Source organism: Rhamphochromis sp. 'chilingali' (assembly GCF_963969265.1).
Source record: "Rhamphochromis sp. 'chilingali' genome assembly, chromosome: 8".
Taxonomy (NCBI): domain Eukaryota; kingdom Metazoa; phylum Chordata; class Actinopteri; order Cichliformes; family Cichlidae; genus Rhamphochromis; species Rhamphochromis sp. 'chilingali'.
Window position 1 is genome coordinate 29,366,512 of NC_137935.1, and position 12,561 is coordinate 29,379,072.

Sequence of the window (12,561 nt, forward strand, 5' to 3'; positions counted from 1 at the left end):
ATTTTTAAAGCAATATAATTAGATATTTGCATCATTTTGCGGCTATGGGTGTTTGACTGGCCTCGGTCTGGTACAGACATATAAAGCAACAACTTGTACAGTGTAAAAACAGCTAACAGCAATGATCTCATATTCTCTCTGCCGTTTTTAGAGGTTTGTGTGTGTGTGTGTGTGTGTGTGTGTGTGTGTGTGTGTGTGTGTGTGTGTGTGTGTGTGTGTGTGTGTGTGTGTGTGTGTTTGCACGCGCTGACCATCATACAGTAGACTTTCTATCTCCACCTTCTCTCTCCCTCTTTTCTCCTCCTTCTCCATCTGTCGCCCCGTGACAAACACATGGTGTCTTATTTGGTCAACTCAGCAAGGCCCCCAGCTCTGTGGGCTAGTTGCAAATACACGTGCACACACACACACAAAGAAGCACACACGTGCTGGCTCTCCACCATCTCTCATGCATTGTTGTGCATGAGAGATGGCATAGAGGCATAGAGCCTGCCTCACAAAAATGAGGCAGGCTCTATGAAGAGGTTTATGCGTCACTGGGGCACATCATTTCTAAGCGTGGAGGTCAAAGGAAAAAAAAAAGACAAAACAGAATGATAACCCTTAGTAATGGTATTTTAGGGAGCAGACTGTGGTTCATTCAGTTGAAGCTGTCAGCAGGTTCATACTGTGCGCCCTGAAATTGTGCCAGAGTATTAATATAGCCCACTGAGACGTGAAGAAACGAGACAACAGAGCAAAGGAAGAGAAGACTGGAAGAGAAGAAGGCATAAATACTGTTAATTGTGGGCAGAGAAGGTGAAATAGACCTACAAGGATAAAACTTGGCCCTGGCTTTTTATGAACATCATATTTTGGTTCCAGTCTATCACCTTCCACTGCTGCGCAGACATCTGTGTGGGATGTAAAACACCTTTGTGAACAACAGAAGTTCTTGTCTTTGAAGAGATTCAAAGGCAAGGAGACTGCTTAAAAGGCGTGGGAGTCAAAGCTTTTCCTTGAGATCTTCACAAAGCGATAATCAAATCACTTCCTCTCTGAATAGAACTTGCAGCATTTTAACACTTTTTTGATAAGTTAATTTTTAAATTCTTCTGGTGAAGCTTCCAAGCCCCTATAATTCATTCTAAATATCTGAACTTAAATTGGGAATTAAAAACAAAAACAAAAACGCAAAAATAAAAAAATCATCAGTTGACATTAGCAGTTATAGATTTAGTAACATAAACAGATTGTGCGTGCTGGAACTCTTGGTGAGTGTTAAGCCGATAATGGCATGTACAGTGATAGCAGCGTGTAAGAGTTGCACATGCCTGAGTCAGCTAGGGGCAGGGTAATCACAGTAGCGACTGTACAGTGTGGTTGTGTGACATGATGATGTGCTTGTGGAGCGATACAGTCATCATGCTGCCATGCGTGCTCCCGTCAGTCGGCTTGTGTTCTACTGTTTCATCCAAACAGCTTTTAATGCATGCGTTAAGTGCACTTTGAACAGCACTTGAAATGCAGAGTGCGTGTATGCACCTGGGCACCAAAGGTCTGCTGAAGAGCTATCCAGATGTTAGGACAAATAACTCTTCATTACTGAGAGAAACAAAGAATAAATCAAAGTGACGGGCGATGCGTCACTGCTGGCGTATGAAAACTCCACGAACACAACAACCAACTGATCTGATCAGGGTTGGACAGAACATAAACGAAGACGGTCTGAAACCCCTGTGTTATTTGGGCCCTAATAAAAAAGGGAAAAAGTGTGTTCGTGATCGGCAGTGGCGGCACAGAGGACCACGCCCATCTTATACAGCCTATTTCATTAACCTGCATATATAATTTTCTGTTATATATACATATTACAAAGTTTGAAAACATGATAAGTGCTCAGTTCACTTATAATAGTCTAGTTAAAATTCTCATTTCTTCTTGTAGTGTCGTAAACACCAGCACCGAGTTGGAGTTTATTGCCTCTTTCATACATTTTCTGTTTTGTGTCCCATTATAAAAGACACTTGTTTTCCTTTGTCTTTCCATTTGCCAGTTTAAGTCGCATTAACCACTCGAGCTTTCTGCATTGCTTAACGCCATGTATAGCACTGTATGCGGGTGCACGTTTGGTTGCGTCTGTCTGTGTCTGTGCGTGACACTGTTAATTTATGTGTTTGATAACAGCATTTTCCCTCCCTGTGTGAAGTAATAACTCATCTCTGCTCCGTTGTCTGCGAAGTACAGACAGCAGGCTGTAGTAAACTTATCTTAAAGTAATAATCCAACACGTTCTGTGGTTTATTTCGCTGCTGTGTAGCTGATATGACACAACAGTGATTCATGAAGCTTTCACGTTTAGAAACAGCTGTCAAACTGGTCTGGGAAAATCCTTTATCAGCAGTTGATGATTCATTTTATGTTGCCTGCAGAGGAAATGGGTAGTTTGCATGAGAGGCTACAGCTGCCAGACAAATACGAAAGCCACCCAGAGACACTTAGATTTTATTAACAGAAACCCAAGACAAAAGGAGCAAATTAACCGGACAGAGCAAGGCAAGCGTGCTGAGAGAAACACAACGTCTCTGTCAGCTTGCTGTCTCCTTTTTTTTTTTTCCTGTTCTGTGGCTTGAAGGCTCCCCAGATTTAAGTTTCTCAACATTTTGTGTGGCAATATTTTATCCATACAAGCCCATATGGAAAAAAAATAGAAAAAACGTATAAAACACTTGCATCAGATTTGGCCTACTTCATATAGTGAATCATATAAGTATCCAAAACATATAAGTTTAATTTATATAATTTTTCAAGGGATCTTATATCTGTTTTCACTCTTGTATGCTTTTCATACAAGTTTCACACAAGACAGATACAAACTTTATAAGATTTATATATCTTTTCCATATGGGAGGACACCAAATATTGCTATTTTATTAGATACATTAAAATAATTGGGGAATATTGCAAACAAGAAGGCTCGTCTCATGCATCCTGAGATATTGTTAGCCAAGCAAGGGTGAGGGTGTTGCACATTCATGACCACTCGATTGCAAACCGACTGCACAGGTCATGAGCAGTTATGCATGGTGTTCTTTTCAGTAAACTTTAATCAAATAGAATAAAAAGTGTTTTCATTAAGGACTATGTTTAGTGCAGTACTAATGCATATTTAAGCTTTAGTAAATCTTTACAGCAGCAGCACAGTGTGTGTGTTTATCATAAAAATGGAACATAGCTGTGGTGTGCTTCATTCATGTGTAACGGATTATGACAACAATGGAGCTGAAGAATGGGATAAAAATAGGCTTGACTGAATGGGCACTTTTGTTACTAAGATTTAGTCATTGTTAGATTTTGTCATTTAAAGAGATTTGTTGACAGTTTGAATGTCAGGATATCGCAATACTAAGAATTTCATTCCAGTGAGTTCACACTGAGAGTCCACACTAGAGCTTCTAATTTTAGCTGTTTAGTAAATACAAGAGGATGACAATGACCTGACGGCAAGCACCCCGGTGTCAGTGAGAAATGATATGTGAGCAGAACAGAATGAGGAATCTAATTCTATAAATCAGTTGACTGTTTTGTGAGCACGTTTATTGGAAACACCTTCACAAATCAAGTGGACCTATTGAGGTCAGCTAAAAATAATCTTCATTTATTGTTAGGGATGGGTATCGAAAACCGGTTCTTGTTGAGAACCGGTTCCCAGTGTTTCAATTTCTTGGAATTGTTTGCCATTTTTGCAAACATTCCGTTGCGGAGCGTCATTTACCTGGTAGGAAACACGGTGGCTCAGACGCTCAAAAGTTTGATTATACTTTACGAGAACGGATGACAACAGGGCAACTTGCAATACTTGCAAAGTAGATATTTCATTTAAGGGAGGAAACACTACGAATATGCAAAAGCATTTGCTCACAAAACACGTGATAACCTTAAATGAATGTCGTGTTTTTAATTCCGCTCCGGACTCGTGAATCTCAACCCAGCAGCAGCGGTAACGTTTGCACGTCCTCTCCCGTTAATGCGGCAGGTAAATAATCAACTAACAGTGCATATTATGTTAGCGCGATCTGCCTTATTACAAAACCTGCCATTACTGTGCATTTAGGTGACCATGATGAGAGAGACAGACAGAGTCTGGCTGGCTCAGATGCTGGCAGTTCTCGCTGCAGTCTACCGGTAGCGCCTCCTTTCAGGCCAGGATAGACGAATGTCACCGAGCAGTGACTAAGTTTGTGGTCAAAGGCTTGCACCTATTTGCCACAGCAGATGCCCCCAATTTTCGGTAAGTGAATGTGTTTAATTGTAGGCAGGGACATTACTGGATATTCTTGTGTAATTGCTACTGAATAATTTATAATTTATATACTTTGTTATTGCTACAGAAGAATATTTATTTTATTATTTTACATTTACAATTTTTTTCCCCTGGGGACCCTGTGACACCCCATTGAAGAGCCGTAGGCTGGATCTCTTAAGATCTCACTGTTGGGTTTGTAAGGCCATGTTACTCCTAAATTTCTATCTTGTTCAAAGAGAAGATATAAAACAAAGTTCTAAGCTAATCGACCTTAGTGTTCTCCTTTTTTTAAAAGAATCAAGAAGGGAATCAATAAAGAATCGAATCGTTAAACAGAATCGAAAATGGAATCGGAATTGTGAAAATCTTATCAATACCCACCCCTATTTATTGTATACTGGGTGTTGTTTCAGTCCCTTTAAAACTATTTTAGCTTCTCTTCGCCAGACCAACAGTGGGGTCGGGCACTGTTGGTTGGTATAGAGTGAAAGCAGGTGGTGTTTGGAAGACAAGAACGAAAAGAATATTGAGTCCCAATAAGCATTTTGATGTTAAATAACCACCAGCTGGTGGTCTTTTCTCCATGTCTAGCCATAGTTGAAAACTGTTACATCTCAAATGCCCTCATTACACTTTCTCACAAGATAATGTATTGTTTTCTACTTTCTCATTATTCATTAAAGTCATATTTTTAAGTTTTTTGCTAAAAATAATGAAAAGATGAAAAAAAAAACCTCACACACATCAGTGGTGCTTCAAACTTGTGACCTCATATGTCTGGGTCAAATACTTTATCCTACTGACGTACCTGCTTTTACATTGAGTGATGGCATTCTTGAGTTTGTTGAAGGGCTGACATTGTGGCCAGAAAGGGAACTTGTAACAGTCCAATGCATTAAGTTGCACGTGGAACAGAAGTAGATGTTTTAAATCATAAACAACTTAAAAAAAAACAGGCTCTGTAATGCTGGTCTGTGGAGAAGACGTCACTGTGGATGTCTGTTCACAGCCGTGTACTAACAATATTAGTTTTTGTTATTTAAAAGAACAAATATAAATTAATTTAATTCCTCTCTTGTAATAATCTTGATACAATGTTAACAGTTGTCACCAGTGAAATGACACCAGGGATTCAGCCATGTTTCACGCAGCGAAGCTAAGTGGAATGATTTTGTCCTCCATCCTTTTTATTAATTTATTATTCAATAAGGTGCACGGGCAGCTGGAGTACAATGGGCGTTCAAATACACTGCAATTAGAAAAAGCTTCCAAGAGCACACAACAAAACACACATTACCTAGCATCTTTTTCTCTCTCACAACATTGAAGAATCCTCTGATTATTTTAATTGGGGGTTGTTGTGTTTTTTCTTTTTCATTTTGCTTGTGTTTTGTGTGCTTTTGCAGTTTTTTTGTTGCTGGTATTTTCTTAAGTTGTAGTGCATTAGACCTCTCTGGAGCATACCCTAGATGTCACTGAGTCAGAGATGGGCTACACCCTGAACCTGTTGCCAGTCTATTGCAGGGCTAAAACAGAGAAACAACCAATCACACTCAAATTCACACCTAAAGCCAGTTTAAAGTCAGCAATTAAGCTAAAATGCATGCTGGATGGAACCCATTCAAGCAAAGGAAAAATATGAAAACTGCACACAGAGAGGGCCCCAGCTGCCCAGTGCTTTCAGATCTTCACTTCTTCTTGCTGTGAGGCAACAGTTTACCCTTATGCTGCCCTCAGTACAATTTCTCCAGGGGGGAATGAACAAACAAAATATTTTGCTGATGCTGTCCTGTCGTCTAATAAGAAAAAAGCCCGCTTTAAGATTTGTGTTCATCTATTTGTATTCAAATGTTATGTCATGTCCGTAACTTGTGTGCACAGTTCTGTTTCCATCGGCATATGTCACCATAATAATAGTGCACTCTAGTTCTTTGATATAAAAAAAAAAATCTTTGGTCCAAATACTGAATTGTGGAAAGCATTATCATGAGGGAGCGCACACACGCAGAGAGGAGATAAAAGGAAGGTGTGATATGAAGTGAGACTAAATGGCAGTGACTAAAAGCCATGAATGAGAGGCTTAGATTCTGAGATGATGCAGGAAATCGGTTACAGATTACTGATTATCTAAAGTGAACATCACCAGTGATCATTTATCCTGCTGCAATGACCACATTTTAATTATTTACTGTAAAATGGAATGTGCTTTTTAAGAAGTGTGTGTGTGTGTGTGTGTGTGTGTGCGTATGTGTGCAGTGTTATCAGTTTAAAGGTTTAAATAGATTTCAATTCTTGAATTCTCCAAATATTTCTTTATTAGAGTTGGTAACTGTAATATTATAATCGATTAAAGTTTACTGTGCAGGATAGTTCAGTAAAAGAAATGGGAGTGAGGGAAGGGGGAGGGGAAAGAGGGATTTGTGTGGAAGGAAAAAAAGGAAGAAAAAAAAGGGTTAATGGAAAATAACACCAACAAGAGGGAAAGTGAGAGAGAGAGTGATAGTGTGATAGATACTGAAGAGATGAGAGCTACAGGAAGAGAAGCGGTGCTGTTGCTAAGGCGAGAAGTCCCCTAAACAGTGACAAAAATGGGGGGAGCAGGCTTCAGACCACCAGCACCTCCTGCATGAAAACGGACTCAGTGAAAATTTGGGGGCACTAAAATAAAATTTAAAAATTAAAAAAAAAGAGGAAATTGTAGGACAGAAAAATTAGATCAAGCAGTTGATAAATGAAACCAGACAATACATGCAGAGCAGATGCATCCATTAGCTGTGCCCACTTACCCTAATAGGGGGCTGGAGCCAGTCCCAGCTGACACAGGTCAGAAAGCAGGGAACACATTTTGGACAGGTCATTAGTATGTGTATATATAGAGAGTCACCAATTAACCTGTCTTTGGGCTGTGGAAAGAAACCAGGGCACATGGAAGAAACCCAAGCAGGCACGGGCTCAGACTGAAAAAAATCTTTGTTTAATTTCATTACAGCGAATCTGAGCGTCAGTAAAACGACACCACCACATTAAAAGAAGAGTTCCTTTCAGCAAGGCCAACCCTTTATTTTGTCTCCGCGCTTTGCCTTTCCGCCAAGTTTCACAAAAGTTTGATTGGGAAACAGACAGAAGTGAAAACATGCCTCAGCTCTCGGCTTTTGTGGGAATTATGGTGATGCTTGGCAATACAAAGACACATTCAATAGCAATCAAAGCAGCTTAAAAAGCCTTAACTACTATATATAAATGCTCAACACCCTGCTTTGTTTTGTGAAAGGGTTTGACAGTCGTTGCAGAACCTGGATCTATCCGCTTATCTCTGAAATACGCAGCATAATCAGAGCTGGCATCTTTTTTTAAAATCCCATCAAATAAATTCTCCATATTTTCTCTACATGAGGTTGTGGATGACCTTAAAGATAGTGAGTCACGGCGTTTCTCTGGATTTACTCATTTCACTTATATGACAACGTGACAGACATCCCAGAGTTAAGCTCTTATTTATGGCACGTTTGGCATTTCCATTTCAGCTCCGGCGTTTCTTCATAAACAGCAGACACCTCTGCCTGGCCCAGACAGGCAGGAGTCACTACATGGTGGAGATGAATCTGCCAAGATACTATTTCATGCATGACATGCATGATATGGACAGCAGAAAGTGATATACCAATATGGTGTGGAACAGAGCGTGTTGGAACAGGGGATTTAACTGAAAAGGAAAGTAGAGGGAGAAAACAACATCTGTGTGTGTGTGTGTGTGTGTGTGTGTGTGTGTGTGTGTGTGTGTGTGTGTGTGTGTGTGTGTGTGTGTGTGTGTGTGTGTGGATAAACTAGTTACTCAGCAGCTGTGAAGGTCATTTTCTGCAGTAACCTTCTAGTTGGGTCAAGCATTTTGTTTTAAGTGTGTGTACGTGTGTGTTTGGCCTTGTGGGTGCAGCCTATTAGACGAGCTGCCACGGTATAGTTTTGTTTATTACAAAAGGCATTTTAGAGTTGAGTGTGTGTTTGTATGTGTGTGTGTCCTGCAATAGAATGAGCAGCAAAGTGAGATGACGTTGCTGGACTGGCATCTGTTTGTCTGTGGGACACTTGAGGAGCTGTGAAGTGACAGGAAAGGCTGCCTGGCACCATTAAGAGACGCACGCAAGCATGTGTGCAAGTTTCTGGGTGTGTAGTAAGCAAACACCCAGAGCAAGGGTTTGTAACTTTACATGTAGATGTTTACATTGATTTTCTTGTGCTGTTTCAAAACCATCATGTTGTTTCATTGCAGAGCCCCAACAAGGCTTCTGTTTTACATCCAAAATTAAAATTTGTTGATTTTATGACAATTTTCTTGTGCCCCTAAAAGGGAATAAGAATTTCATTTATTGTGGGGAGAAGGAGCAAAACACATTAGGTTTGATACAGAAACGGTTAACTGAATGAACTGCCCATGAAAGATATGTAAACTGTATATACTGTCAGTGTATACAGATAATGTAAGTATAAAAGATAGGCTACTGTGACAAGAAGAGCATTTCTCCCATCTCGTTTGCCAAGAACTGAATGTGGAATGGAGGGGCGGGTCTGACTGAAACCGCATACTCATTGGCTAATGACTTATGATTGACAACATTGTGCCACAGATAATCCTCTGTTTTTTAACATGGTATGACAACGATTTACAAAACAGACTTAATTTTTTTTTTATTCAGTGTGACTCACAGTCAGTGACTGAGTCCATGAAGCCATAAGGCAGAGGTTCCCAAAGTGTGGGGCCCGCCCCATAGGGGGGGTGCAAAGCCATTGCAGGGGGGGGCGCGGTATGAAAAGAAAAAAAAGAACGCTGCTAGCATAATGGCCAGGTTATTGACAGGGCTGCCACACAAACGCAAAGCAGGAGAAGAAGCATTGCCAAATATGTTTCCAAACCAACTTCCTTCCAAGCCAAATACTAGAAAATATGGTGAAGCATCTTCCCTTTGACTTCACCTGCACAAGTGCCAAGGTAGGTCTCCCCTGCATAATTGGTTTTCCCTGCATCAAGAGCACGTGCTGGGCTCTCCAAGTCACTGACAAACAGTATCCCACATTCTTGATTTTGAACATTTTGGAGACGTTAGCTCTTTATACAGTAAAGTTACAGTAATAATAATGGATTAGATTTATATAGCGCTTTTCAAGGCACCCAAAGCGCTTCCACTATTTTAAATATAATTCCACTATTCATTCACACACTGGTGGAGGCAAGCTACAGTTGTAGCCACAGCTGCTCTGGGGCGGACTGACAGAAGCGAGGTTGCCATATTGCGCCATCGGCCCCTCTGGCCAACACCAGTAGGCGGTAGGGTAAAGTGTCTTGCCCAAGGACACAACGACCAGGACAGAGAGGCCGGGGATCGAACCGGTGACCTTCCCGTTACAGATGCGCTTCCCAACCCCCTGTTCCATGGTCGCCCACAGTGGGATGCAAATAATATCAGGCTGATCCTGCCACAATTTGTTCACTCGGTTCAAATCACGGACAAACAGTATCCCACAGTTGTTTATGTCTTTGAACCCATTTTGCACAGAGAAGCATTTTTTTTAAATGTATTGACAGCAATGTTGAATATTATTACATGAAAAAAACAACTACACGTAAAATAATCACACCGTGACGCCTCTGCCTTTGTAAATGGAGGGACAGTAGCTGCGTCCGTGTATGTAAGCATGTAAAACCTGAAGATAGTCAGATTAACAGTATTTTGTCTCTATCTGCCATTCTGCAATTCATCTCATGTAAACAATAACGTGGCGCACAGTGTGACATAAAAAAGGCACAAACCTTTGATGAACTCTGTATTCTTTGTCCACACGTAAATGCAAAAAAGGAGTTTCCGGTGATTCAAAACTCCGTTTACATGTGGACAAAAGGCCCAAACGCATAGAAACAGCTGCGTTTTCAAAAATACCCATGTAGGTGTGCACGTAGCGTAAAAGAGTTAGTAGTGTATTTTATTACTACCTGTAATTTATTGCAATGTACTTGTATCTGCTTAATTGTTTACTAAATGATTGAGGTGTGAAATAAACTGGGGGGCTGTTTAGGTGGTGGGGGGCGAAACAAAGGGGGGCCTAGCAAAAAAAGTTAGGGAACCACTGTAATAAGGTATGTGTGAGAGAGATCAAGATCAAGACTTCTTTTGAACGGCAACTCTTTTTGCCGCCATAGCTATCGCCACCTGGTGGCATTCAGATAGAGTGCAAGTTTTAAGTCACGTTTACGTATATATATTTATATATACATTTTTAAAAAGGGTGTAACCATCTTTATCTCTGCTGTAAAAAGGAGCATTCTAGCATTGGAGCTAGTGGGGAGGCACTTGATTTTAATGCAAGTCTCAAATGGCCATTCAGGAAGTTGTACAGTAGCTATTGGCTTTCAGCAACGGCTGGTTGCCTCTTTAAACAAAACAAAACAAACAAACAAAAAAAGATACTCAACAAAATTATTTTCCAAACTGTGATGATCGTGGTTATTGCCTTGCAAGAAACACATACCATTCGGAATAGTAAAAGGAAAATCAAAAACAATTAACGTCATAATGAGTTGCTGCTGGAAACACAGAGTTAAAACACAAACTATCCACCCTCACGCTCAGAGAATGGCAGTTATACCTCAGCGTATGGCTCGGGAACAATGTCGCACCTGTGGATGAGGGCGTGTGTGCTCGACAAAAGGAAGAAAATGGGGCTGAAAGGGTGCGATAGCGGGTGTGTGTGTTTGTAAGTGAATAGATACAGGTGTCTCATTTCCTCTTCTTGATGACGCACAATAGGGAAAAGGCCGAGCGCCTACATGTATGTGCGCATGTACCGCATGTGTTTTTAACAGTGTGTCTCTCGGGGATGTTTGACAGTCCGGTTGAGGTGTGGGCTTGTTTGTGCGGCACCACATGGGAGCTGGGAAAATCCTCAGGTGTCTTTGTGCATTGGAGTCATGATCGCAGATTGTGTCAATCAAAAGCGCTGAACTACGGTTTTTGGCAGCAAATTCCTGAAATGACCTTAACTCAAATCAAATCAAATCTACCCGGTCTTTCCTCGGATGGGTGTGAAGGGGTGGGGAGGCTGCGGCCTCAGGGGTCCTCGGGCAGGTCCTCTGGCAGCTGTCTGGTTGCTATGGCACTGATCTCCCTCTCACAAACACACACACACACAGGAAAAGCAATGTATGAAGAGAAAAGGGGCTGAGGGGAGGGCTTCAGTTTAACTGCCGTGTTTATTGCTGCTATTCCCTGGCTGATGTCAAACAATTACTGAAGCATCTTATCTGCTCAAACCTCTTTGCTTTTTTCTTCTTTGTTTCTTGCATTTCTCTAATTGCCTTTGTGTAAGAGGAGCCTGGGACAGTCTATTTCAGCTACACAACAACATTCATCTTTTTAATATTATCGCCACTCTGACCCAGACATGCTGCAGCAGATGTGCAGTATGAATTGTTTTTCTGCTGCGTCAGGCTGCGGCTTGTGTGCCTACGTCCTTGTCTGTCTACAAAGTTTTATCTACGCTGCTGTGTGAACACGTGACTGTGCCATTAAGCCCACAGTATTTGTTTTGAGGAATGAAAACAGAAAACGTAATTACCTCATTATTTCCTTATATTTGTTGTTTCACTTCAACTTAAAATACTCCTGCTTTCACGTCTCTGCTTTTAGATTTGTGTCTAAACACAGTCATGAATGATGGAACTAAAGGGAGAGCGATTAACCGGCAAAGTTTAAGGAAGTAAAACAGGTAAAAACGTCCTTTTGAAAAGGAATTAATAAGCTACTGAAAGTGATGCAGCTACTCAAACATTCACTCACTCGCTGTCAGTCAGCTGGTTAGTTCATAGAGGAAGAAGAACAGGTGGCCAAAGATGGAAAGGGAACATTTTGGATCGATATATTCTGGGAAGATGACTGATTTGGTGGTGTTTACTGAAGTGAGACAACTGAGAGGGAACTGGCTCTGGCTAAAGCCGGGGAGAACAGCGGAGTAAGTGTTCACTGGAAGGATGGCAGGCGAGCGTGCAGTTTTTTAGTTCTCCAAGAGGTGTATTGGAGAAAATAGATAGCAGAAAAGCTTAACTGGAGGCAAAGAACAAGAAATGCAGTGTGAAAAATATGTGTTATGTATTTCCACATGAGTGCAATGGGAAAAAAGCATGTAGAATTTCTTAAAATTGCCCTTTTTTTTCTTTCATGAGGTCTCAATGAATCTCCCCTTTCATTTTTCTTGAGACATTTCAATTTGGATGCCCTTGGCAACAGCAC

At 40.9% G+C, this 12,561-nt stretch overlaps 1 protein-coding gene across 3 annotated transcripts in view; it reads left to right on the forward strand.

Annotated features, from left to right (window-relative positions):
- Positions 1-12,561, forward strand: part of rap1gap2a (RAP1 GTPase activating protein 2a) — a gene marked incomplete at its 5' end in the record, with an annotated part of 112,025 nt that overhangs the window by 36,633 nt on the left and 62,831 nt on the right. The gene's annotated exons all lie outside the window — the stretch shown is intronic.